The 27,663-nt window shown below is 46.7% G+C and overlaps 1 pseudogene; it reads right to left on the bottom strand.

Annotated features, from left to right (window-relative positions):
• Positions 1-27,663, bottom strand: part of LOC111955131 (sodium bicarbonate cotransporter 3-like) — a 66,221-nt pseudogene that overhangs the window by 13,491 nt on the left and 25,067 nt on the right.

Genomic DNA, 27,663 nt, shown 5'->3' with positions numbered 1-27,663 from the left:
CAGTATAATTTGACCTAATATTATGACCATGGATGAGTAGATGTACCCTGATATGTATCAAATTACATTTTAAAACAGTTAATAGTAAAATGTTTCTATGCTCATATATGGTTTTGCAGAAGGATTTTAGGCTAATGTCCACACATCAGCTACAGCGAGTCAGCCTACCATTACATCTGTGCTAGAAGTTAGAACTTCCTTCACACAAAGTACGACAAAAACTCAAAAGATGCCCATAGGTTATTCTGTGACTTTGGCTAATCCACTTTTTTTTTTGCCTTGGTATCGAGTATTGATATTGAGTATTATGATACTAAACCTGGTATCGAAGTCAAAATTCTGGTATCGTGACAACACTACCATCAATAGGGTCTGCCAGAAAAAAATGTGGAGCCCCCAAATGTGGTACACATTTATAGACACTTCCTACAAGAATTAATTGACATTTTAGAGATCTTTGGTTAATGGTAATTTCCTAACTGTGATGCTTAGAGCTAGGTTCCTTGCTGAGGGGAAGGAACCCTGTTAGTTTCCCACCGAGGTTGGACACACTCCTGCTCTCTGACCCAGACACCACTCAACCCATTCACACCCAGGTTCCTACCTCACACACACACTCCGCTAACTTACACAAACACACTCAACCTACCAGTCTCAGGTCTAAGTCACCACACCTTTGTGTGTTCAGGGACTGCATAACACCCCGTAAAGACTATCCCTTATCCCTACCTTAGTCCCTCTCTCTCTCTCTCTCTATATATCCCTTATCCCCTATCCCTTATCCTTCCCCCCCTCTACCTCTCTCTCAGTCGTTCTCTGCCGGCATGCTGCTTTTTATAGCAGCACGCCGAGAGTGGATCTGCGGAGGGGTAAATAATGCAGTGCCCAGTCTGCGAGGTGTGTGTGTCCTGGGGGAGTGAGGTCACAAATAATCACACTCTACCAGCAGGGCAGCCACGCGATCTCAGAGGCTTTCACCAGAAGAGCATGAGTATTTACTTATGTCAGCATCGTAATTGTAACGTGTGCAGTGCATTGGTGCATGTCACAGTATGTGGGCATGGTATGTTATTCATTTTTTTCTTCATAAACAGTCTCAATAATGGATTACCTTATACATGTTTAATGAATTTCATCAAGAATAAAAAGCATCAAAACAGTAAAAAAAAAAAAAGAGTTTTACAACCTATTGCCTATGTCATACCATAGTATTTAAAACAAAGTCTTAGGCAGTGTCTCAAATGATACCCTATTCCACATGTATGGTAGTCCACTACTGTTGATCACAGCTCTTTGTAAGAAATAGGGTGTCATTTGAGATTTACCCTTATCAACTCTTCTGTATGGGGCAGTTTCCCCCAGACACAGATTAAGCCTAGTCCTGGAATAAAAAGCAAGCTCAGTGGGGAATCTCCATTGAAAATGCTTTTAGGTCCAGAATGAAGCTTAATCTGTGTCCCCGGAAACCTCCCCTATGAATTCGTACGCATAGCTCACCGTCCGGTTCTCTGCAGCTCGGGCCCAGCTCCGTGGCCTTCGTCCTCCTCCTTCAACATCTCCCCAGAGGGTGAGGGCGACCCGTTGGGCTGCGAGGGAATCTTCCTCTTCAACTACAAGTGAGAGAGCCATTATAGGTTTGGCTCAGATGGTAGAGCATGGAGTTGGCCACGACAGGGTCGTGGGTTTGATTCCCGCTGGGGCCATCCATACGAAAAATACATGCGCGCATGACCGCATGACTAAGTTATTACAGGGCTGTTATATCCTCTACTGCCACCAGGAGGCACAGTCATACACATCATGGAAACATCATCGAAAACTAACATGCAAGCCAGTGTTCTTCAATCCTGGAGACCCACTGGTGGTACAGGGTAGACTATACTTCCAACACATCTGATTCAACTAATCATCAAGCCCTTGATTAATTTAATCAAGTGTGCTCGTGCTAGGCTGAAACAAAAACCCCTTGTGGCTCTCCAGGATCAAGATTGAAGAGCACTATGTGACCAATCATCTGAAATCAGGCTTGACTTCAGACTTCATGTTGATTTTCTGTTTCTGTTTATATATGTCAACTTAGACCCTCGCCTGCGATGGGACGTTCTTGGGGGGTTCGATTCGTATCGAGGGGTCCCATTCTCCTGGGGGCAGGACTGTCACCTGGTCCAGAAATTCATCTATCCCAGACAGCAGGTCCATCCGATCTTTGGCCTTGTACGCCACATCATGGAATATCTACAGAGAAATGCAGGAAAGAGTATAGCTTTTACGTTTTGATCTTAAAATTGATCTAGTCTGAACGCCACACCCATCCCCCCCGATGGGAAAAAGTTACTCAAAGGAGTTAGTCTATTCTATGCACGTGGGGGGGAGCTAATTCATGTTTATGACTGAATGTTACCAATCTTCATAAGACTATAAGGATAAGTGCACAAACAGCAGCACGTAAAACGTCTCCCGTCCTCTCACCTCATCTGTCATCAGTGTGGCCATGGATCTGCCAATCTCATGGTACTGAGGGCCTTTACCGTGTGGACCCAGCAGCAGAAACAAAAACCTGTAGGGGACACAAACCATTTTCACGCATTAGACTGAACGCAATGTAGATGGCCAGGTATAGGCAGATACAATGTGTTTTATTCAAAACCCAACATAATTTAGTATATTTGGTGATATGACTCCAAATACAAAATGGTTTAGGCTACTGGTAGGGGAGCAGGTGCATGAATAAAACCTAGAAACAGCAGGTTAGACAGAGAAAGAGCAGTGAAAGAGTGGGTGTGGAGATGTAGTGTACCTACCTGGTGGGCACGGGCACCTCTGTGAGCCCTGTGATGAGGACGGCGGGGGACAGGCGTACGAAGGCGATGATGGGCCTCTCCAGGAAGTCCACCTCCCCTACCAGCACGTTGGACGCCTCGGCGCCCGGGGGAATCTTCTTCATGAAGTTCATGTCCACCTAAAAGAAGCGGAATGGGACAGAGAGAGAGAGAGACTTTATGAAGTAACAACTATATGTGACAGTGTCTCCCAATCCTGGCTCTGTTTCTGTGAATCCTGTGAATCCTGGTCCTGTGAATCAGGTGTGCACTAATCAAAGGATTGATGATGAGTTGATTAGTTGAATCAAGTGTGTTAGTGTTTTTATTTTCACCTTTATTTAACCAGGTAGGCTAGTTGAGAACAAGTTCTCATTTGCAACTGCGACCTGGCCAAGATAAAGCATAGCAATTCGACACATACAACATGTTAGTGTTAGGGGGGGAAAAAAACTAAAAATGTGCATCCCTTTGGGTCTCCAGAACCAGGATTGGGAAATAGAGGACAGCGCCGGACTGAATTCTTAATCCCGCTCCCGCCCACTACTTTTCTTACCGCGCCCGCCCGCTCCTGCTGACTTCTCGTCCGACTCCCACCCACTCCTTTTCTTACCGCGCCCGCCCGCTCCTGCTGACTTCTCGTCCGTCTCCCACCCACTCCTTTTCTTACCGCCCGCTCCTGCTGACTTCTCGTCCGACTCCCACCCCACTCCTTTCTTACCGCGCCCGCCCGCTCCTGCTGACTTCTCGTCTCCGTCTCCCACCCACTCCTTTTCTTACCGCGCCCGCCCTCCTGCTGACTTCACGTCCGTCTCCCACCCACTACTTTTCTACGCGCCCCCCGCTCCTGCTGACTTCTCGTCCGACTCCCCACCCACTCTTTTCTTACCCGCGCGCCCGCCGCTCATGCTTGACTTTCTCGTTCCGTCTCCCACCCACATCCTTTTCTTACCGCGCCGCTTCCTGCTGACTTCAACGTCCGGTCTCCACCCACTACTTTTCTTCCGCTGGCGCCGCCCGCTCCTGCTGACTTCTCGTCCGACTCCACCCACTCCTTTTCTTACCGGCGCCGCCCGCCCGCTCTGCTGACTTCTCGTCCGACTCCCACCCACTCTTTTCTACCGCGCCCGCCCGCTCCTGTGACTTCTCGTCCGTCTCCCACCCCACTCCTTTTCTTACCGCGCCCGCCCGCTCCTGCTGACTTCCGTCCGTCGTCTCCACCCACTCCTTTTCTTACCGGCGCCCGCCCGCTCCTGCTGACTTCTCGTCCGACTCCCACCCACTCCTTTTTCTTACCGGTGCCCGCCCGCTCCTGCTGACTTCTCGTCCGACTCCCACCCACTACTTTTCTTTACGCGCCCGCCCGCTCCTGCTGAACTTCTCGTCCGACACTCCCCCACTACTTTTCTTACCGCCCGCTCCTGCTGACTTCTCGTCCGTCTCCACCCACTCCTTTTCTTACCGCGCCCGCCCGCTCCTGCTGACTTCTCGTCCGACTCCCAGACCCACTACTTTTCTTACCGCGCCCGCCCGCTCCTGCTGACTTCTCGTCCGTCTCCCACCCACTCCCGCAAGAACTGGTCCCAAATCTGGCCCCAGGCCCGCAATGTAGGTGTATGGGACACAGATTGCTTTTGCATCCCCGATCCCAGCAATTTAGATAACACATAGCATACAAAACAGAAAGACTAACCGTTTTGAAATAACCTTGCACAACTTTAAAAGAAGCAGGACGATTCGCAGGCAGACAAATCCATGCGTCATCAATGTTTATTTCCAGTCAATGTCGGAGCCTAAACTATAGCCAATCCTATTTAGGAAGTCATTTTCCATGGAAAGACAACTGCGTCGTGCTTCTCCGCCCATGCATATAGGCTACAGGCTATTTAATTGACACCACACATAGGCGCATTTGTTGTCGCGCGCCCAACAAAAACGAGGAAGCAGAACTAGCCTATACGAGTTTGTGAACTGTGACACAAAAAGGTATTTTTAATACAATAGATAACACATACAACACAGAAAGACAACCGTTCAAAATAATCTGTGGGACTGTAACATGTTTTCATCCCAAAGTTGTGTTTGACCGCCCGCCCACAACATGAAAAATGCCAACCGCGCTGCTATGATCTGTCGGGGACCATAGGTCCCGCGGGATGCACACGGCAGTGCGGCCCTATATTGGGAAACACTGGTATAACAAATCAAGCCGAACAAAATATATACGTTATGTCATGATATCTACCTGGAGCCCAATTGGCACAACAGAGTAGGGAGAGACTTCAAATGAAAGGAAGGAATGACGGGGGATAGAGGGATCATGCTCAGTGGCAGATGGACGCTAAGGTTGGAGGAAGCTACGGTGTTAGTGGCGTAGAGGGAAGCTATAAGAGGCAGTACTGAGCAAAGGAGTCCCTTTCATCACAAGGTCGCGATGTAACAGAGCTGGGAGACCTTGCCCACTGAGATGGGTAATATCTGCATCTCTCTCTCTTCCACAAACACACACACTCTGTCTCCTTCTCCCTCTTTTGATTAGACTACCCCAGTCAAGTATGAGCTTGCTTCTTGGCAAACACATGAAAGCTGATGACTCCTCACGGCCGCCAGCCTACTTATTTCATGGCTGAAAAGAGTCATACATGGATATAATGAGGGATAAGATCTCACTTAACCAAACCCAGTTATTGAATTAAAACAATGTACAGTTCACTTTGAGACTGGCTCTTGGTTCTAGCAGGCAGGGAGTGGGTGAAGTTTCTTATGCTCAGAGAGTAAGGGCTGTGATTGATGATGGTTGTCTTGGATGTCTGGATGAGAGTGGCTGATGATGGGGGGGGTTTCTTTGCCCAGTAGCAGGGGTTACCTTGCTAAAGTCCACACTGCTGTTCTCTTTACTGACCCCAGCTCTGGAGGGTCTCCTGTCTCCAGTCTTGCTGCTGCTATCCAGGTTACTGGGGACAGAGTGCGTGGACATCAGTGGCCCTGTAACGACAGACAGACAGACAGACAGACAGACAGACAGACAGACAGACAGACAGACAGACAGACAGACAGACAGACAGACAGACAGACAGACAGACAGACAGACAGACAGACAGACAGACATGGGATAGCGGCAGAAGAGTGTTAGAAATTTCAGCTCTGGAGGACCGAGGCACCTGCTGCTCAGTGCATTCTCGTGGATACATTAGAATGCCTACATTTGATTACATTGTGTTTTTCATATATCATTTATATGCAGAGTTTGCAAAGCATCAAAACACAATACAGGTTCTTCTTTTGAAATGTATTCAGAAATGATGTAGCTATACTGACTGATTTGCAAATCTTTTTCAATAGGTTCTCTGTATAGGCCCAGACTACATATGCATATATAATAGTATTTGATACATAGTTTGATTTATACACTCTCAAAGACCTTAACAAATTGCTAACATAATGAAAATTCATTATGGCCTACAGTGATAAGGGTTCAAGAAATTGCACATCCGCCTCCCCACTTCAATGCACCCTATAGCCATGTGAGGTGAGCCGTACACAGGAAACGCCAGCACTTCAGCGAGGGAGACATGCATTGAGGAAATTACCACAGAAATTAATGAACTGTAACATAGCGACACCACACACTCCCCTCCCTCTGTCTCAATCACCTAGAACGTAGATGAATGTTGAAAATGAATAGGTGAGTTTCCTTGTGGTCATCCTTGACCTGTGACCTGTTGTAACCCGGCCCTGCGGGCTACTAGGCAGCCATGTCTGGATGAACAGAAGCGCCATCGCTCACATTCCTTACAAAGCCTCTGGGAGTGACGGGGATTAGTGGAGGTTGCGTCCACGGACACACTTCATTCAGGAAGATAAAGCCCGGAATGCGGGCTCCATGCTGGACCTCAGGCCACAGTCCATATGCAAACGAGTCCCAATAATCAAATCATATCGTTCCAAAACCAGGGGCACACTGAGGACAAAAACTACTGACTCTATGATAATCTGCCTTCATCTGCATACTAAGAGCTGACACGACATGTTATGTGTGGTACTGTGGCATGAGTGCTTCCGTGGCATTAGACAGTTCATTAGATAGTTATTACCAGAGAATCTGGCAATCAAAATGTGAGTAGGTGTACTGTATATACAGTTTCGGCCAAATAATTTGGCACCCTTTCACTTTTCATAAATAATTCTCTATTTCTTCTAAAATAGGTTTACATTTTTTTTTTAATAAATATATAGCCACATAAGCATTAGTGAAGTCGGGCACTGATGTTGGGCGATCATGCCTGGCTCGCAGTCGGCCTTCCAATTCATCCCAAAGGTGTTCGATGGGGTTGAGATCAGGGCTCTGTGCAGGCCGGTCAAGTTCTTCCACACCGATCTCGACAAACCATTTCTGTATGGACCTCGCGTTGTGCACGGGGGTATTTTCATGCTGAAACAGGAAAGGGCTTTCCCCAAACTGTTGCCACAAAGTTGGGAGTACAGAATCGCCTAGAATGTCATTGTATGCTGTAGCGTTAAGATTTCCCTTCACTGGAACTAAGGGACCTAGCCCGAATCATGAAAGACAGCCCCAGACCATTATTTCTCCTCCACCAAACTGTACAGTTGGCACTATGCATTGGGGCAGATAGCGTTCTCCTGTCATCCACCAAAACCAGATTCGTCCATCAGACTGCCAGATAGTGAAGCGTGATTCATCACTCCAGAGAACGTGATTCCACTGATCCACACTCCAATGGCAGCGAGCTTTTCACCACTCCAGCAGACGCTTGGCATTGTGCATGGTGATCTTAGGCTTGTGTGCAGCTGTCCGGCCATGGAAACCCTTACATGACGCTCCTGACAAACAGTTATTGTGCTGACATTGGCTGAAATAGCCGAATCCACTAATTTGAAGCGGTGTCCACATACGTTTGTATACATACTGTATATACACAGAGTGTACAAAACATTAGGAACACCTTCCTAATATTGAGTTGCACACCCTTTTGCCCTCAGAACAGCCTCAATTTGTTGGGGCATGGACTCAACAAGGTGTCTAAAGCATTCCACAAGGATGCTGGCCCATGTTGACTCCAATGCTTCGTAGAGTTGTGTCAAGTTGGCTGGATGTCCTTTGGGTGGTGGACCATGCTTGAAACACACGGGAAACTGTTGAACGTGAAAAACCCAGCAGTGTTGCAGTTCTTTTTTAAATTTTTTAATTTTTAATTTTACCCCCTTTTCTCCCCAATTTTCGTGGTATCCAATCGCTAGTAATTACTATCTTGTCTCATCGCTACAACTCCCGTACGGGCTCGGGAGAGACGAAGGTCGAAAGTCATGCGTCCTCCGAAGCACAAACCAACCAAGCCTCACTGCTTCTTAACACAGCGCGCCTCCAACCCGGAAGCCAGCCGCACCAATGTGTCGTAGGAAACACCGTGCACCCACCCCCCTTGGTTAGCGCGCACTGCGCCCGGCCCGCCACAGGAGTCGCTGGAGCGCGATGAGACAAGGATATCCCTACCAGCCAAACCCTCCCTAACCCGGACGACGCTAGGCCAATTGTGCGTCGCCCCATGGACCCCCCGGTCGCGGCTGGCTGCGACAGAGCCTGGGCGCGAACCCAGAGACTCTGGTGGCACAGCTAGCACTGCGATGCAGTGCCCTAGACCACTGCGCCACCCGGGAGGCTAGTGTTGCAGTTCTTGACATGCTCAAACCGATGTGTCTGGCACCTACTATCATACCCTGTTCAAAGGCACTTAAATATTTTGTCTTGCCCATTCACCCTCAGAATGGCACACATACACAATCCATGTCTCAATTGTCTCAAGGCTTAAAAATCCTTCTTTAACCTGTCTCCTTCCCTTCATCTACACTGATTGAAGTGGATTTTCACCTGGATTCACCTGGTCAGTCTGTCATGGAAATAGCAGTATGCTGTTTTGTACACTCAGCATCCAACATTGCAGAACCAATTTTAGTTTTGTAAACTATATAAAGTTTATCATTTTAAGACAAATGGCATGGACACAATTATTGGCATCCCGGAGCTAGTACTTGGTTGCACAGCCTTTGGCCAAGATAACTGCAGACAAATGTTCTTACAGCCATCAATGAGCTTGTTGCACCTTTTACGGGTCATTTGTCCTACTTTTTTAGCAGCAAGCTGCTCTAGTTCTTCGATGTTTGAGGCGGTGCCCTCCACCAACTGCTGTTCACAGATCTCGCCATAAGTTTTAGATGTGATTAAGATCTGGCCTCTTCTCTCGCCACTCCATTACGGTCCATCGTCTCTCTTGAACCATCCCTGGGTGCTTTTGGATGCGTGTTTTGGTGTCGTCGTCCTGCTGGAAGACCCAAAACCTTCAATGGAGACCCAATTTTTGGACACCGGGTTGAACATTGCACTCCAAAACACCTGCAGGTTCATTGTGCTTTGTGCACGTTCAAGGCCCCCAGTACCAGAGTCAGCGAAGCAACCCCACAGCATTATCAAACCTCCCCATCTTTGATTGTAGGGAGGGTGTTCTATTCATTGTATGCTTCTAAAAGCTCCAACAAATCATCCTTAACCGCCTGTCTATGCCAGCATGGGATTCAAACTCAAATGAGCGATACTCAGAACGAGGTGAAGTAAGTACGTAGTATATCGTTTGTTTGCAAATGTTGTCAAGCATGGGATTCAACGTTCACTCACGCGATACTCACAACGTCGTACTTTATATTGTTTCGTGGCAAACGTTGTCTTTACAGACATTAAGTAATGGAAGATTACAGAACCACACTAATAAGACCATAAGCTGCCACCCTTAATGCATGTTTCTCTCCAAACCAGCAGTCTCTAGTTGTCATGACCAGACCTTCCAGAGTCAGCTCTCTTCTACACACACTGCTATATATATATATATACATACAAGAGATAAAGACTATCCAGGTCTGGGAAGACAAATAGTCACGGTGGATGACACCACCCTCCCACCCCAACCCCACTCTATGGCTTTATATTTAGCATGCTATTTGCACACGTAGGAGTCTCTAGCGAGACTCTTAATGGAGAAAACGTCTCTGAGACATCTGTGTGTTTATACTCGGGAATTACGGAGGAGCGACGCCAAACAATGCTGCTCTGGAAAAAGACGAGACGTTTTTAAGTTGTTTAAGTCTGTCCCGACTGTATATTCACAATAGGACAGTCATGCAGAGCAGTGACAGTTATAGCTGGGAGGATACGCCATGATATGAGACCTGTTGCCATAGTGGCGAGTCGGATTAACTCGGATTAACTCAACTCTTACACTGACTGGATTAAACAGGCCCTCAAGGGATGGAAAATAAGGGATGGAAAATGTGCAGTCGATTAAAACCCCCTTCAGGTTTCATCTTAGGACTGAATGAAAAAAAAAAAGGTTTGCAATGGAAAAAGTGGACAAAGAAATATCACAGAACCAGTGTTCAACAGAATACTTTTTTCTTACTGTTGGACAAAAATCTACTGGCCTGAACAGAATTTCTACAGGCCCAGACATTGTGTAGTTAAAATGCATTGCCCAAGCAGGGCCTACAGGCTGGCAGGCTTCCTCTCTATATTCAGCTAGCAATGTATCAAAACGCTGTGTAATAGAATCTAGCGATATAATTATTTAGAATTGCATTCATTGGGAAAGGGGGATACCTAGTCAGTCATACAACTGAATGCATTCAACTGAAATGCGTCTTCTGCATTAAACCCATCCTCTCTGAATCAGAGAGGTGCGGGGGGGGGGGGGGGGGGGGGGGGGTGGGGGGGGGGGGGGGGGCGGGGGCTGCCATAATCAGCATCCTTGTCTTCGGCAACCAGTGGGTTAACTGCCTTGCTCAGGGGCAGAACAACAGATTTTTACCTCGTCAACTCAGGGATTCAATCCAGCAACCTTTCGGTTAGTGGCCAAACGCTCTAACCACTAGCCTACCCGTCGCTCTAACCACTAGGCTACCTGCCGCATTCACTTTGTTTCATTTTGAGAATATTTTTTTTACATCTCAAAATAGGACAGTGCCCCTTTAAGACGACTGTGTTTCAAAAGAGAAGCTATTGATCTGGCCACAGTAGGCTAGCCAAGACAAATGCTAGGTGTCTTTTTGTAGCTTTCTTTGTGCAGACTATCAACAGTAGCCAGCGTATTGCTAGCATGTTCACTATTGAAGGTTGACGTTTGTAAATCAATTTCCCTAAAGTAAATGGATTGGTGAGCTCTTCTTTTTTACTCTGGACGGCTCGCGTGTGCCGCGTGAGCAGATCAACTTATGTACTGCTCGAGAAGTTGTGAGTCGCGGTCAGCGTGGTTGAATGATTTCTCAAATACAAAACAACAAAAATCTGTTGTTCATATTTCTCAAATACAAACAGCATGACTTTTCCGCGTGTAGTCTTCAATGGTGTTCAAGACTGCAACACGGCAGGTAATTTAGAGCCATTTTATGGGATCTAAACCAACCATGCTATTTTTTTTTTTTTTTTCGCATTGTTTGTAACTTATTTTGTACATAATGTTGCTGCTTACCATCTCTTATGACCGAAAAGAGCTTCTGGACATCAGAACAGAGATTACTCATCTTGAACTGGACAAAGATCAGGGTGCCTGGTAAGGAGCCGGCGACGAGTGGCTAATATGCCTTTGCCATCGGTACTATTGGCCAACGTACAATCACTGGATAATAAGGTGGACGAACTACAAGCACGTATATCCTATCAATGGGACATTAAAAACAGGAATGTCTTATGTTTCACAGAGTCGTGGCTGAACGACGACATGAATAACATACAGCTGGCGGGTTATACACTGTATCGGCAGGATAGAACAGTAGCCTCTGGTAAGACAGGGGGTGGCGGTCTATGTATATTTGTAAACAACAGCTGGTGCACGATATCTAAGGAAGTCTCAAGGTTTTGCTCGCCTGAGGTAGAGTATCTCATGATAAGCTGTAGACCACACTATTTACCAAGAGAGTTTTCATCTATATTCTTCGTAGCTGTCTATTTACCACCACAAACCGATGCTGGCACTAAGTCCGCACTCAATGAGCTGTATACGGCCATAAGCAAACAGGAAAATGCTCATCCAGAGGCAGCGCTCCTAGTGGCCAGGGACTTTAATGCAGGGAAACAAATCCGTTTTACGTCATTTCTATCAGCATGTTAAATGTGCAACCAGAGGGAAAAAAACTCAAGACCACCTTTACTCCACACACAGAGACACATACAAAGCTCTCCCTCGCCATCCGTTTGGCAAATCTGACCATATTCTATCCTCCTGATTCCTGCTTACAAGTAAAAATATAAAGCAGGAAGCACCAGTGACTCTGTCAATGAAAAAGTGGTCAGATGAAGCAGATGCTAAGCTACAGGATTGTTTTGCTAGCACAAACTGGAATATGTTCCGGGAATCTTCCGATGGCATTGAGGAGTACACCACATCAGTCACTGGCTTCATCAATATGTGCATCGATGACGTCATCCCCACAGTGACTGTACGTACATACCCCAACCAGAAGTCATGGATTACAGGCAACATCCGCACTGAGCTAAAGGGTAGAGCTGCCGCATTCAAGAAGCGGGACTCTAACCTGGAAGCTTATAAGAAACCACGCTATGCCCTCCGACGAACCATCATACAGGCAAAGCGTCAATACAGTACTAAGATCGAATCGTACTACACCGGCTCCAAAACTCGTCGGATGTGGCAGGGCTTGCAAACTATTACAGACTACAGGAGGTCAGAGAACTGGCCGTGTGGTGCCAGGACAACAACCTCTCCCTCAACGGGATCAAGACAAAGGAGATGATTGTGGACTACAGGAAAAGGAGTACCGAGCACGCCCCCATTCTCATCGACGGGGCTGTAGTGGAGCAGGTTGAGAGATTCAAGTTCCTTGGTGTCCACATCACCAACAAACTAACATGGTCCAAGCACACCAAGACAGTCGTGAAGAGGGCACGACAAAACCTATATTCCCTCAGGATACTGAAAAGATTTGGCATGGGTCCTCAGATCCTCAAAAGGTTCTACAGCTGTACCATCGAGAGCGGAACCGGAACGACGAGTTCCACCCTCTCTCTTTGCAAGTCACGGGCTGAATTTTCCCTTACCATTCCCTTACCTACGAGATCCTGACTTGTCAGTGACGGAAATAACCAGTGACGGAAAACCCTAACACCAGAACTACTGCTCCCTGCTATCCCACACATCCCATTCCTTCCCAACAGATTCTAAGGTACCAGTTATGTTTCCCTAGATCTGTCCATTAGAGATTACATAGCAGGTAAATGTCAACTGGAACGCCAAAATGCACTGAGAAGTTACTGGCCCGGTCAGCCCAGTGACTGAGGAGATCCACTGGCTCGACATGTTTTTACCGGCCCCGCCGCAGCGGGCCATTGTTAATGTCGGACCCTGCAGAACTATGGTATGGTAAATGATGAAACACATTCTCGAGGGGAGCCATGCACACACACTGAGCAGAGAGAAGTGGAGGGACCAAGCCAAGCAAGGTGGGGTTAGTGTGGAAGGGCTGGATGAAGAAAGGTGGAGACAGAGGGAGAAAGGAACGTGAACAATAAATAGCCTAGGAATGGCGCGAGATATGAGAGAAAAGGAGAGAGTGCAGACAAATGTATTTGATAAGACTAAACTAGAGAAACACAGACAGAGAGGTATGCAAGAAAAGAACAAGGTAGAGGGAAACAGTGTGAGGTCTTGTTGAGTTAATAGAGGAGGGGTATAAAAAGTGAACCTTGCTGGGGGGTTTGTCATGGATTTGTAGTCGGGTAGGGAAGGAAGGCACAGCCAGCATGCTGGTGCTAGTGTTCTCTGTTCAAGCCGTGACTCACACTGGCAGGCTACACAGATATTTGCCTTCTAAGGGCAGCTGCTGGAGCCCTYTAGTSTGCAGCGACGGTTGCYGAKYGGWATACGCCTCCTCATCCTTYGTAATGKCGGTGGGTGGCGACTCGTCGTCCTCAGGCGGTGACACCACCACCTCCGGGATGRCCTGGSGGACCGGRGCGGGGCCAGRRGCGCGGGGAGGGTYTGGGGAGCGGCGGGGAGTAGGGGGSGTGTTCTGGGGGGTGGTGAGGGGCGAGGGTCCGGGGGAGGGCCCCCCAGCGGAGGTGGAGGAAGAGGAGTTAGGCAGGAGGAGGTTGAGGAGGACGGAGACCCGGGACTCTCGCCTCTGGGACAGGTTGGAGACGGAGGCCCCCGGCTTCAGGGAGTGGCGGGAGGCAGAGAGGCCCTCCCCTGGAGCGGCGGGAAGACACAACAACAAAGAAGAGAAAAGAGGGAGAGAAGAACGGGAGGAGGGAGGAAAAGGGGGGGGGGTGGTAAAAGGAGGAACATATGAGGGAGAATGTCATCAGAGAGGTGGTTTTAGGGGTGCATTCTCTGGGGGCAGAGAGAGAAGGTGGTGGGAGCTTGGGAGGAGTGTGGTTAGAGAGAGACAGAGGCGTCGAGAGGTTCTTGCAGGGGAAAGGTGAGGTGTCCACAACAGACCAATAGGCTTGTCCACTCAACAATCACACAGTGACAGACTGAGGGGGAGCATTTTGGGTAGAGAGATGCTTGCAAGCAGGAGAAGAGGTGTGGGCTGGTTAGCATAGTGTCAGGGTACAGTATATTGTGCATACAAATACAGAACCACACACAAACCAGACATATTTCATATCTGTCCAAGCCGTGCAATAATTGATTGTGTAGCACATTAATATATGACATTTCACACGTATTTTATACCCAGGCAACATTGCATTCAATGCATTCAATAGAACAACATGTGACAGTAGGACAGAGACCATTACAACTGTAGCACGGGCTCGTTATTTCAGTCACATAAAATAGTCACACACCATACTCATCGTACACATCACACCCTCAGGTCATGCTCAGCAAACGAAACATTTCGAACTGCAAGAAGAGCATCACCCCGACCATTCCGACATAGAGTAGAAGCCATTGTTAATTCTGAGGCCAAACCCTGAGCCAGGCCAGCCACACGCACCATCCGCACTCAGATGTATCTTTTACCGTGGGGGGGAAGGGGTAGTAGTTGTCTCTATGAGGCTTATGTCCTCATTGTAGCGTCTACTCACTTCATTAGTTTGACACCTCCTGAACTGCCATGGTGGATTTGGTCTTGTGTGGCTCAGTTGGTAAGACCGTGGCGCCTAGCAACGCCAGGGTCGTGGGTTCAAATCCCGCTGGGGCCACACATACTAAAATGTATGCACTCACTGTACTGCAAGTCACTTTGAATAAAAGTGCCGGCTACACGGCATACATTACATACATGATTGTTGTGGTCATAGCATCTCCAAACATACATTCTTAGGGAAAAGGGTTCCAAAAGAGGGTTCTACATGGACCCCAAAAGGGTTCTACCCGGAACCAAAAAGGGTTCTCCTATGGGGACAGCCGAAGAACCCTTTTGGAAGGCTTTTTCCTAAGAGTGTGTGTGGGAGATGCTGTCACCTTTCCTTTTTTGGAATACCAAGGATTGCAAAGATTATGTGAACCCCCTCGAGGCTGGAGGAAAAAGGAAATGGACTGTGCGTGGCGCAGGGGATCTCACCGTGTCTCTCAAGCAACAACGGGTCTGAATGTTTCTTGCCTATGTCTGCGATTGAGCGCACCAGCGGGATGCGGTTGCTGAGCTTCCTCTCGTTCTGGTGGTGGTGTCTCTTCAACATGGCCTCACGCACCTTCTGACCACAGCTCCTCCTGCAGCTGGCCTGACGCCACCATGCTGTCAATCAGCATGTCTGGACACACCATGTAAACACACACACGTACGCATTGTATTGCCTTGTAACGTTGTTCAATTGGAGGTTACACACACTGGTACACACACACACACACACACACACACACACACACACACACACACACACACACACACACACACACACACACACACACACACACACACACACACACACACACACACACACACACACACACACACACACACACACACACACACACACACACACACACACCACACACACACACACACACACACACAACACACACAAATTCAGTTTCACCTTATTCAACCAACTTTTCATTATTGCCTTGTTTATCATTTGCACACCCAAATCGAAATAATCAAATAGCATGCACATGAGCATACACACACACACACACACAAACTCTTCTGATATGAATATACCTGCAATCTCCTCGATACAGGTGGCCCTCATGTCTAGCATGACGGTTCCGTTGAGGATGCAGCTCCTCAGCTCAAACAGGCTATGTAGAGACAGGGTGGCCACGTAAGGCTTGCTCCAACGCTCCCCTCCATCTTCCACGTCCTCCTCAAACTTCAGCCACCTAAACACGCACGCGCACAGACAAGCACATACCAATAAAAAAAATCGAAATCAAATTTCCCCAATGCTGACTGAGAACAGCTTGACCAGAGGTCAAGACCAGGCCTGGACATATCAGACAATTTGCATTCCCTTGAGTGGTTCACTTTTGAGAGGTAATGGGAAAAGTTTGATAACGTTTTTCCGGCTTTTACCTCCTGTCAGCCTGAAACCAGTTTCAACCAGTTTTTTTAAGAGAGGTAAATTGCTGTGTATTTGTGTCTGAGCCGTGAGCGTAGGCTGACATTGTCTGGGATGGTGATATTGCCATGGCTATGGAGGATGACTAAGATAGATTGACTCACAGCCAGACTTGTAGGCAGTAGAGCTCTGTCAATCTTACCCATTACTCATGATAACACATTGCCACTCACACACAAGACGCGTCACTATCTCATAGTTCTCTGTTCCCCAGCCCCCGCAAGACAATTTCAAGGGGGTTATAAAAGGCCACAGTTTACCAGCCTACCGTTTTGGCCATTAAAAAGTTGGTTTCCCTGAATATTTTACCACAGTCAAGAAGACGACTTCAACATTCTCAAGACGCAAAGCTAAACTCATCGACGTTTCATGGAAAACCTACGGTAGCAATAAAGTGCCGCTGAATTTAGACCTGAACGAACAAAGAACAAAGAACGACATGATGAAGTCACATGGACCCTGGAGTGTGGAGGCTGGACCCTGGGCTGGGCTGTGAACTACCTGGCTGTCTCCTTCCACTCGGTGGCGCTCCCGTCCCTGAAGGACAGCTCGTCCAGCTCGGTGAACAGGTCGTGGGGGACGTGCTCCACGTCGTCATCTTCCGTACCCAGGATGAACTGCACCCGCTGGGAGGGCGTGTCTAGAGGGGGAGGGGGGAGGGGAGAAGACAGAGATATAGAGACGAGGACTGGAGGAGAGCGTGCGAGGAGCAGGATCCACCGCTTAGCTTCTGAATGGACTGCTGTGAATTCCCGTAAACGCACACACACACACACACACACACATACACACTCCCCCTCCATCAGTGTCACTGCTTGCTCCTGGAGGCCTGGGTTTGCCTTTAAGAGTGATGTTCCATTCACAGCATGCACACTCTCTCTAAACGAACGGACAGATAGATAGGTCTCCATGTTTCTGCCTCCATTTGAAGAGCTCAGCCAAACACTCACAGATGCCTGAGAGACTTTGCCAGGTACCCTGGCTACTACAGGTTTCTGTTTCTGCCTCTGGGAAGGATGATACAACACACTATTCAAATTGAGAATAATAATCCAAGTTATTTGGGAGAATGCTTGAGGGTAGCAGCTGGGGTGGGAGTTGTTTTGAGTTGATGTGATTCCAATACGCTATGATTATGTCTAGTGCTACACTACTGACTCGTTATCCAAATTAGCCCATGGTAGCCTACTACAGAAACACATTATTTACATAAGTATGCAAACCCTTTGATATGAGACTAGAAATTGAGCTCAGGTGCATCGTGTTTCCATTGATCATCCTTGAGATGTTTCTATAACTTGATTGGAGTCCACCTGTCATAAATTCAATTGATTGGACATGATTTGGAAAGACACACACTTGTCTATATAAGGTCCCAAAGTTGACAGTGCATGTCAGAGCAAAAACCAAGCCATGAGGTCGAAGGAATTGTCCGTAGAGTTCCGAGACAGGATTGAGTTGAGGCACAGATCTGGGGAAGGGTACCAAAAAATGCCTGCAGCATTGAAGGTCCCCAAGAACACAGTGGCCTCCATCATTCTTAAATGGAAGAAGTTTGGCACTGTCATGTCTACTCCCGCTCCCCCTCTCCGGCGCTCGACTTCGCCAGATTATTCATTATTACACACACCTGCCACCATCGTTACGCGCACATGAGACTCACCTGGACTCCATCACATTCCTGATTACCTCCCCTATATCTGTCACTCCCTTTGGTTCTTTCCCCTTTTATTGATTCTGTTCCTGTGTTTTATGTCGGTACGCTACTCGTGTTTCTTGTTTTATTGATTATTAAATTCACTCCCTGTACTTGTTTCCCGACTCCTAGCGTACACGTTACAGGAACCAACCAGACTCTTCCTAGAGCTGGCCGCCCGGCCAAACTGAGCAATCGGGGTGGGCCTTGGACAGGGAGGCAACCAAGAACCTGATGGTCACTCTGACAGAGCTCCAGAGTTCCTCTGTGGAGATGGGAGAACCTTCCAGGAGGACAACTATCTCTGCAGCACTCCACCAATCAGGTCTTTAAGGTAGAGTGGCTAGACGGAAGCCACTCCTCTGAAAAAATAGGCACATGACAGATCACCTGGACTTTGCCAAAAAGCACTTAATGGACTCAGACCATAAGAAACAAGATTCTCTGGTCTGATGAAACTAAGATTGAACTCTTTGGCCTGAATGCCAAGTGTCACATCTGGAAGAAACCTGGCATCATCCCTACGGTGAAACATGGTGGTGGCAGCATCATGCTGTGGGGATGTTTTTCTGCGGCAGGGACTGAGAGACTAGTCAGGACTGAGAGAAAGATGACCGGAGCAAAGTACAGAGAGATACTTGGTGAAAACCTGCTCCAGAGCGCTCAGTACCTCAGACTGGGGAAAAGGTTGACCTTCCAACAGGACAACGACCCTAAGCACACAGCCTAGGGTCTGAATACTTATGTAAAAGTTATATTTCAGTTGTTTTAAAAAAATATATAAATTAGCAACATTTTCTAAAAACTTGTTTTTGCTTTGTCATTATGGGGTGTGTGTAGACTGATGAGGGAAGAAAACAATTTAACCCATTTTTAACGTAACAAAATGTGGAAAAAGTCAAGGGGTCTGAATACTTTCCTGAATGCACTATATGTGCCACCACATATTTATTCAATTGCATGAGGAGATGAACGAGGACCACCACGGAAGGTAGAATAGAAGTTAATTGTGAAAAAAAAAAAAGACACTACATTAACCTATTAAATTGTTGTCAGCATATATAGTATCTGACTTTCTTCCTTTTTTTTACTATTGCTTTAGTCAGCTAATGGGTAAAAATGGTTAACTTATTAAATTGTTGTCAGCATATAAAGTGTCTGACTTCATAAATGTATTACACCGTTTCCTATTCCTTTAGTCAGCACCTCTACGAACATTTCTAACAGTCAGCTTTCTACTGGACTTTAAGGTAGAAGTTGGTTACCATAAGTGGGGTCCTCGCGGTCCTCCTCTTCGTGGTCCTCCTCCCGCTCCCGCCTCTTGCGGTGGTGTTTGTGGCCTCTGCGATGGTGCCTGCGTTTGCTCTCCCGGCCCAGGGGCACATGGACCCCGACGTAGACCGCCCTGTGGCCTAAGACAAACCAGACGAGACCAGAGAGAGATTTACCTGGTTTCCATTTTCTCTGAATAACCTACTTAGATAGGGAAGGAAAAGACCATCACTTTTTTTCACATTTGTTTATTTCTGCTGTTACTTTTTTCCACAATCCCTCATTATAGTTTCTGTTCCACTGGATTGTTAGATTGTTGCTCTGAAATGCAAATGTCCTAGTTTCTGTGCCAATAGTCACGTTGGAGGAGGAGTCGATGCACTTTGAATTGTGAGATACTCTCAAGTTAGGGAATAACGAAAATAAGACATGAGGGGAGAAGAGAAAGGAAAGGATAAGAGAAAGACATGAGTCTATCAGATGAATATACAAAGAGAAAGAGATGAAGGGAAGGAGCCATAGAGTCTTTTAGAGGGATACAGAGACGGAGAATACAAGAACAGAACAGGGGGGAGAGGGAAAAGATAACGAAGGGAGAGAGAGAGAGAGAGACACACGACAGATACAGCGAGGGAGGAATCGGAGATACGTGTGGCAATGATGCTGTGGCTAGCAGCATTCTCCAGACGTGAGCCTCAATTGACACTTCCTTTAACCCTCGAGTCTAAGTAGCCGTACTGCTATTAGCCCATAGCATTGAATAACAGATTCATACATGGAAAAATAGAAAATAGTGTCTGACTTTCTTCCTTTTTTCTTTTTTACTATTGCTTTAGTCAGCTAATGGGTAAAAATGGTTAACTTATTAAATTGTTGTCAGCATATAAAGTGTCTGACTTCATAAATGTATTACACCGTTTCCTATTCCTTTAGTCAGCACCTCTACGAATACTTCAAGAGGAAGTTTATTTTGAAGTGTGGGAGATATAGAAAAAAAATACTTTGACACACATTTAAACCCTTTTTTAGGCACTAAACTACTTCAATATACACTGAGTGTACAACACAGTAACGACACCTTCCTTTTATTGAGTTGCCCTCAGAACAGCCTCAATTCATCAAGGCATGGACTCTACAAGGTGTCGAAAGAGTTCCACAGGGATGCTGGACCATGTTGTGTCAAGTTGGCTGTATGTCCTTTGGGTTGTGGACCATTCTTGATACACACAGGAAAGTTTTGAGCGTTAAAAACCCAGCGGCATTGCAGTTCTTGACACAAGCTGGTATGTCCACCATACCCTGTTCAAAGGCACTTAAGTCTTGCCCATTCACCCTCTGAATGGCACACATACATACACAAGCCATGTCTCAATTGTGTCAAGACTTAAACATCTTTCTTTAACCTGTCTCTCCCCTTCATCTAGACTGATTGAAGTGGATGTGACATCAATGAGGGATCATCATTTTCACCTGGATTCACCTGGTCAGTCTATGTCATGTTCTTAATGTTTTGTACAGTCAGTGTATACGTCCATTCATTTTTTTAAACTGGTACCGGGCTACCTTCAAGTCCTGTGACGCTTGTGGGGGTCGTAGAGCAAAACCACCGACATGTACGTGTTTCCATAGACATGTCATAATAGTTTGTAGGCTAAACCGTTCGGACACTACAGACGTTTTCGTGAGAAGACCGATTTACGGGATGTCTCATGGTCCGACAAAACACGGAAGGTCAATATCTCTAGCTTAAACAGACGGTTTTTAATGCGGATTCTTTTATTATGCTAATTTGATTTTAATCAAAAGGGTTAAACGCCTCTCCTCTGTCTGCCTCGTTCCCAGGAGACGGACCACAGAGGATCACTCTCAATCACAGCTGGCTCACTGCCAGCTCTGTTTCAAGGCAACACAGAGTTATTTTCTAAAATGAATATAACTCAAATATTGCCCTCATCCTGGAAAAATGCACTGTGAATGTTTTATTTTTTTTATATATTTTTTTTTAGGGGTGTGAATGTTTGTGAGCACGTACTGTGAATGTTTCATGTTTCAAATGACTCATCATACTGATTTGTATGACCCTAAATAGCCTACTGACTATTTAGTGCTCTCTTGGTCAACCATTCCGTATACTGCGCTGCAACCTCAAACGAAATATGCAGCCTTTTTCTGCCAGGGCCAGGTATTGGCATGTGTTGTCTTTGCTCAGTACCTAGTAATTAGAGATAATGACAGGTCCTGTTTGAAATCCCCTTGAATGTACAGCTCCGATCGAGAAAGCTAGCATCGTAACCTAGACAGCCGAGATACTCAGAGGCCATGTGGTCAGCTAATCATGTCCTAATCTCCCAATGTGCGGCTAATCAAAGTTAGATAACCAGAGAATGTTTGCGGTAAGGAGACACCACCGTACTGTTATGTACTGTAGTTTTATGTGATATGACACTACAATACCACAGCTGATACTATCCCAGCGGGCAAAACTGGTCAAAATCCTCCCATAACCAGTTTCTGGTTGCAATGACATAATTTCAGATGTTTTTTCCCCGCGGGCAAGGCATTTCATCCCATTGGAAATCCTTATTTGTAATTGAAACCAAAGCTTTAGGCTAATTCGGGAAAATTGTGACATAATTATACATCATTATTTTTTATATAGCCCTACAGGTATGTTTAAAAAACAAAACACAAAGAGTCTCCAGCTGAACTTGAATAAAGCTGTACATGACAGATAAGTGCAATTACAGTTACAATATTCCTGTGGGCTCATGTACGCCTGGCTAATGAACATTCCCTTCTGGGAAGCTACAGGAGTGGAGAGCCAGGCTGGGGCTGGCTTTAACCTTGCCAAGAACTCAGCGACACCTGTTCTTTCTATTCACAGCACGTCTCTAGGCCTATATGTGGACAGGAAGCGCCCACACAGAGACAACTAAACAGGCATGTAGACAACAGTAACAAAGGAAAACGCACATACTGTAGCTATACACACACACACACACTGACTGATACATGAGCCCACAGTTGGAGTCAATTCAATATCAATTCAGGAAGTAAATTGGAAGTGGAATTGACCCCCATCCTGACTGCTACACCACTCCAACACATTCCCCACAGGACTAGACATACACAACGTTACAGTAAGTGGGTAGGGCTGTACTGTAGGGTCTTACTCTCCAGCTCTTCCGTCTCATAGTTGGTGTGGGTGGTGGAGCTGGTCTTCCCGAGGTCAACGATGGCCTCCTCGTCAAGACCCTGAGAGACAGAGATGGAAAGAGGTGTCAGACCTTTAATGGACCAATAAACTGACAGTTGAAACCAAGACTGAGCCAGAGGCATATTGAAAACGACTTTAGAAGACCGCCAGAGTGGCATAACAGCACATCCAACCATTAGTCTAGGTTTACCACCGAAATCACCGACAAGATTGATGTCTGTCTGATATTCAGGGAACAACATGTGTATCAGCAGCTTTTGTTGCCTTCGCAGAGAACAAGCTGCTTTGACACACACGCCATTTCAGTGTGTTCGATTTGATTTCAGGATTCAGGAAAAATCAGGCTACTATAATATATTGTCTCCGGGAATAGGCATATTTGACAGTATTCCTGCACCTGGGCTAGGAAATGTTAGCCTGATCCCACCATCCAGAACACTGTGCTCTCGTTTCGTTTCACTTAACTGAATCCGTGTAGCAAAACAGAATACCATACGCTCGTGAGATCAGGATGGTCCTAACGAAGTTTGGGGAAATGTAGCTTATCGGATAGGATGAAGATTTGTCACCCTCTGGAGGAAAGGTAATGGTACTTTATCACAAGGATGTTTCAGTGAGTCTTCGTGGGGAGATACACTAGGGCCCTCAAATTAAAATCTGGACCTCGAAGCCAGTTTCACTGCTTTAAATAAAAAATAAATCCCTCTAATCAGGAACTGATTTAGACTTGGGATACTAGGTGGGTGTAATTCATGAATTATCAGGTAGAACAAGAACACCAGCAGGCTCCAGAACTTGCAGGGTATGATTTGAATAGCCCTACACTAGGGGTTTAGGCATATATCGGCTTTAAGTATTCTTCATGGACCTGTACTGATACAGTACAAGCATAAGGTAACATAAATCACAGTTTGGCAAGAGTAAGTAAGTAGATGTATCATTTAGCATAAATGTACTAATGCAGGGATGCAAAAAGCAGCATCCCAGAAATGGGGCAATTTAATAATAAAGTGTATTTGTTAAGGAACAGTTTCAAACATTGACACATTGAATTAGGCCTATCGTTAGTCAGGGCAAGCACTTTTTTTTTTTTTTTTTAACCAAATCTCTATTTTGGGATGTAAATAGCATGCTATAGAAGTGTTCAGACACTTTCTTGTGATTTCACTTGGTTTTGAGAAACTTACCCCACCAGTGATAGACCTCCTCAGGCTCATTCGGCAGTATGTGGGCACGCAGAAAACACGAACAAAGCTCCAAAAACACCCAAATACGTCCTTTCAGAAACGGCAAAGCTTCCAGTATAGTGATGCAGGTCTTTAAATGTTGTACACAATGAAATTGTGGCATTCCAAACTATCCGCAATTATAGATTTTATTTTGTTGAACTCAAGCAATACTTTTTAGTGTGTAAGCATGTGTGTCCTTTCAGCAAATAGAGATTTTTTTAATTTTTTTTTAACACTGTCCTTTAAGCTTGCTCGAATTTGCAGCATCACTCCATAGATGGAAATAATATAATATTAACCAGCACTGTCAGCAATGCTCAGTAACTGGCTTTTAACTTTGGGTAGTTACACACATCAGTTCCTAGATTGGCTTTAAAATAATGTCATATTAAACTGAGTCTCAGCGATATGTTGGTACGAGCAGCAACGCAGATATTCAAATGAGCGCGACGTAACACTTTGCTCTCACACAGGCACACAGAATATCTGCGCATGTGCAAGGGCGCGCTTCACGCTGCTACAACGTGATAGCTACAGGACCAAAGCAGTGGAGTTAGCCTCATGCTCAAACGGTCTTAGTGCAGTAGAACAGAGGAGGTTCTGCCTGAAGATGAAAGTTAATAGAAAAACTGTTGTAGGCCAGTTACAGTTGAAGTCGGAAGTTTACATACACTTAGGTTGGAGTCATTTTCAACCACTCCACAAATTTCTTGTTAACAAACTATAGTTTTGGCAAGTCGGTTAGGACATCCACTTTGTGCATGACACAAGTAATTTTTCCAATAATTGTTTACAGACAGATTATTTCAATTGACATCATTTGAGTCAATTGGAGGTGTACCTGTGGATGTATTTCAATGCCTACCTTCAAACTCAGTGTCTCTTTGCTTGACATCATGGGGAAAATCAAAAGAAATCCGCCAAGACCTGGAGGCGAACATAGCACAGCAGGCTATGCATCGGGAGCTGCTGGAGGAACAGCGTCAGCAGACCGCTCTCCTGCGAGCTGAACTCAGCCAGCTGACAGCCGCCCAGGCCAGCATAGCGGCAGGCGCAGCAGTCTCTCGTCCCAGGTTTATACTGAAGCTGACAGAGGCTGACGACATCAAGGCTTACCTCCCAAGCCTTCGAGAGGATGGCGGCTAGGGAGAAATGGACCCATGAGCAATGCGGCCAGCCTGCTAGCACCCTTCCTATCAGGCGCGGCACAGAAGACCTATCAGGATCTGACGGTTGACCAGGCGACGCATTACGAGGTGCTGAAAAAAGGAAATCCTGCGCCGGTATGGTTACACCCTGATTAACAGGGCACAAAGATTCCATGATTGGGCGTATGATCTTACAGCAACCCCCGATCACAAATGCATGATCTAATTAGGCTGGCCAAGAGCTGGCTAACTGCTGAACCCCTGACGCTCATGACATCGAGAAAGTGGTCATAGATACATTTATACGCTCTCTCCTGTTCTAAGTTAAAAGGTTATCCAGCCAAGCTAACCCGCAGAGTGAAGATCAGCTGGTAGAACTGGTGGAAGGACAACAGGTGGCCTTGGAGGTCCTGCGCAGTGGACAATCAAGAAGGCGGAACCCTCCACTCGACCGAAGGAGCAAAAAAGGAAGGAGGACCATGCTGGGAGCCCAGCCAAGGATGGGGGGGATGCCAACAGCTAGCTTCCCAAGACGATGCCCCTTCCTGAACCTGGACAGCAGGAAGTGCTCCAAGTGTGGCGAGCCGGGACACATCACCTGGGACTGTCCAAATCACGATGTCCCGAGGCCTTTGGCCTCAGCTAGTGAGGTAGCCACCGGGTGTCCTTGCGGCTTACTGAGGGCATACTGTGCTGAGGAGAGTGGTACTTCCCCTGTCACCCCGGTAAGAGCCAACAGAAAGGACACCACAGCACTTTTGGACTCCAGGAGTATGGTGACCCTGATCCAACCTGACTTCGCCCTGTCCCCGAACCTGACTGACACTGTGGCCATCACATGCATACACGGTGAGACTAAGGACTACCCTACCACACTCCTCCACCTACAGACCACAAAGGGACAACACACGGTAACAATGGGAGTCGTCCCAAACTTGCCTGTGCCGGTCCATATCGGAAGGGATTTCCTGATGTTCCGCCAACTGTGGACCAATATTTTTGGAGATGTGATGAACCGAGGGAACCAGAAGGGGGGAGGGAGGTGGGAGGGACACCAGAAGGAGGGATGCCCGGATGTGTGGATTCCAGGAAGTGGACCCCCAGGCATCAACCGATCCCCTCTCAGAGGGGGACTCTGAAGTCAGACTGGAGGGAGAGGTGGCGAGTCTGGAAGACATGTTCCCAATGGATCATGAGGTGGCACCAGAGCCCGTCTCTCTAGTGGGTCGGTTCGGCACGGCCCAACTGGAGGATCCCAACTTGGCCAGCGCTCTCTATCAGGTGACCGTAGTGGACGGAGAGCCCGTGGAGGGGGTAAGTCAGATAACCTACCCCCATTTCTCTATAAAGAAGAAGTTGCTATATCAGGTCGTGAAGAAGAATGACGAATGTCTGGAGTTGTTGTTGGTGCCCCATCCCTTTGTACCATCTGTCCTGCAGTTGGTGCACTCCCACCTTCTTGGGGCTCACTTAGGTGTGGGAAAGACCTTAGACAGGATCAAGGCAAGATTTTACTGGCCAGGGGTGAAGAAAGCAGTGGAAAAATACTGCCGCAGTTGCCCAGAGTGCCAGCAGGTGGCTCTAAAACCCCCATTTTCGCAGTCCCTTAATTCCCCTACCCATTATTTCAGTTCCTTTCAGCAGGATCGCAATGGACCTGGTGGGACCTCTACCCAAGAGCAACCGAGGGCACCAACACATTCTACTGATTCTGGATTATGCCACCAGATACCCGGAAGCCATTCCCCTGCACACCATGGCCACCAAGGGAGTCGCACGTGAGTTGGTTGTGCTGTTCTCCCGAGTAGGCGTTCCCGACAAGATATTGACTAACCAGGATTACCCCTGGAGAACGGAACGGACAACGAGAACGGCTTGTGGACTGTGAAGTAATTAGTGAATTCCCCCTTCTTCCCCAGTGTACAAAAATCCCTTAAATTTCCCATTTGCATTCTATTTGTGCTACTGGTGCATGTTTTGTTATTGAACTTGGTGACGCAGAAACCCCACACCCTTGAGCCTGCTACAGCATCATTAAATATATTGAGGCAAAAATTACAGACAGTAATGTACAAATAGCTAAATCAAACTCAACTGGATGTACATGAAATTGATTTTAATATAATTTAAATATATAGGTCTATACAGGGGTTGGAACAGTAATTCTATTCTGAACAGAACCACTATTCTTTTCGTTCCATTCTACTGTTCCGACCTGCAAAATAAAGTTCTGAACCGGTTCGAACCCAAAAAGTACAGGTTTATATCGTTCCTTTTTAAACCTCTGAAATATATATATTTTTTATTTTAGCTCGACATTATTTACTTCACCAATCAGTGCTGATAGAGCAGTTTAGGAGCGGGCAAGCTATAGTTGTTTACATGCATGGTAAACACTGGTACCCTCATAGATATCATCCTAACCAACTTGCCCTCCAAATACACCTCTGCTGTTTTCAACCAAGATCTCAGCGATCACTGCCTCATTGCCTGCATCCGTAATGGGTCAGCGGTCAAACGACCTCCACTCATCACTGTCAAACGCTCCCTGAAACACTTCAGCGAGCAGGCCTTTCTAATCGACCTGGCCGAGGTATCCTGGAAGGATATTGATCTCATCCCGTCAGTAGAGGATGCCTGGATATTTTGTTTTTTAAATGCCTTCCTCACCATCTTGAATAAGCATGCCCC

Source organism: Salvelinus sp. IW2-2015, linkage group LG30 (genome assembly GCF_002910315.2).
Source record: "Salvelinus sp. IW2-2015 linkage group LG30, ASM291031v2, whole genome shotgun sequence".
Lineage (NCBI taxonomy): Eukaryota > Metazoa > Chordata > Actinopteri > Salmoniformes > Salmonidae > Salvelinus > Salvelinus sp. IW2-2015.
The sequence above is the reverse complement of the archived record's forward strand: the minus strand, read 5'-3'. Positions and strand labels throughout refer to the sequence as shown.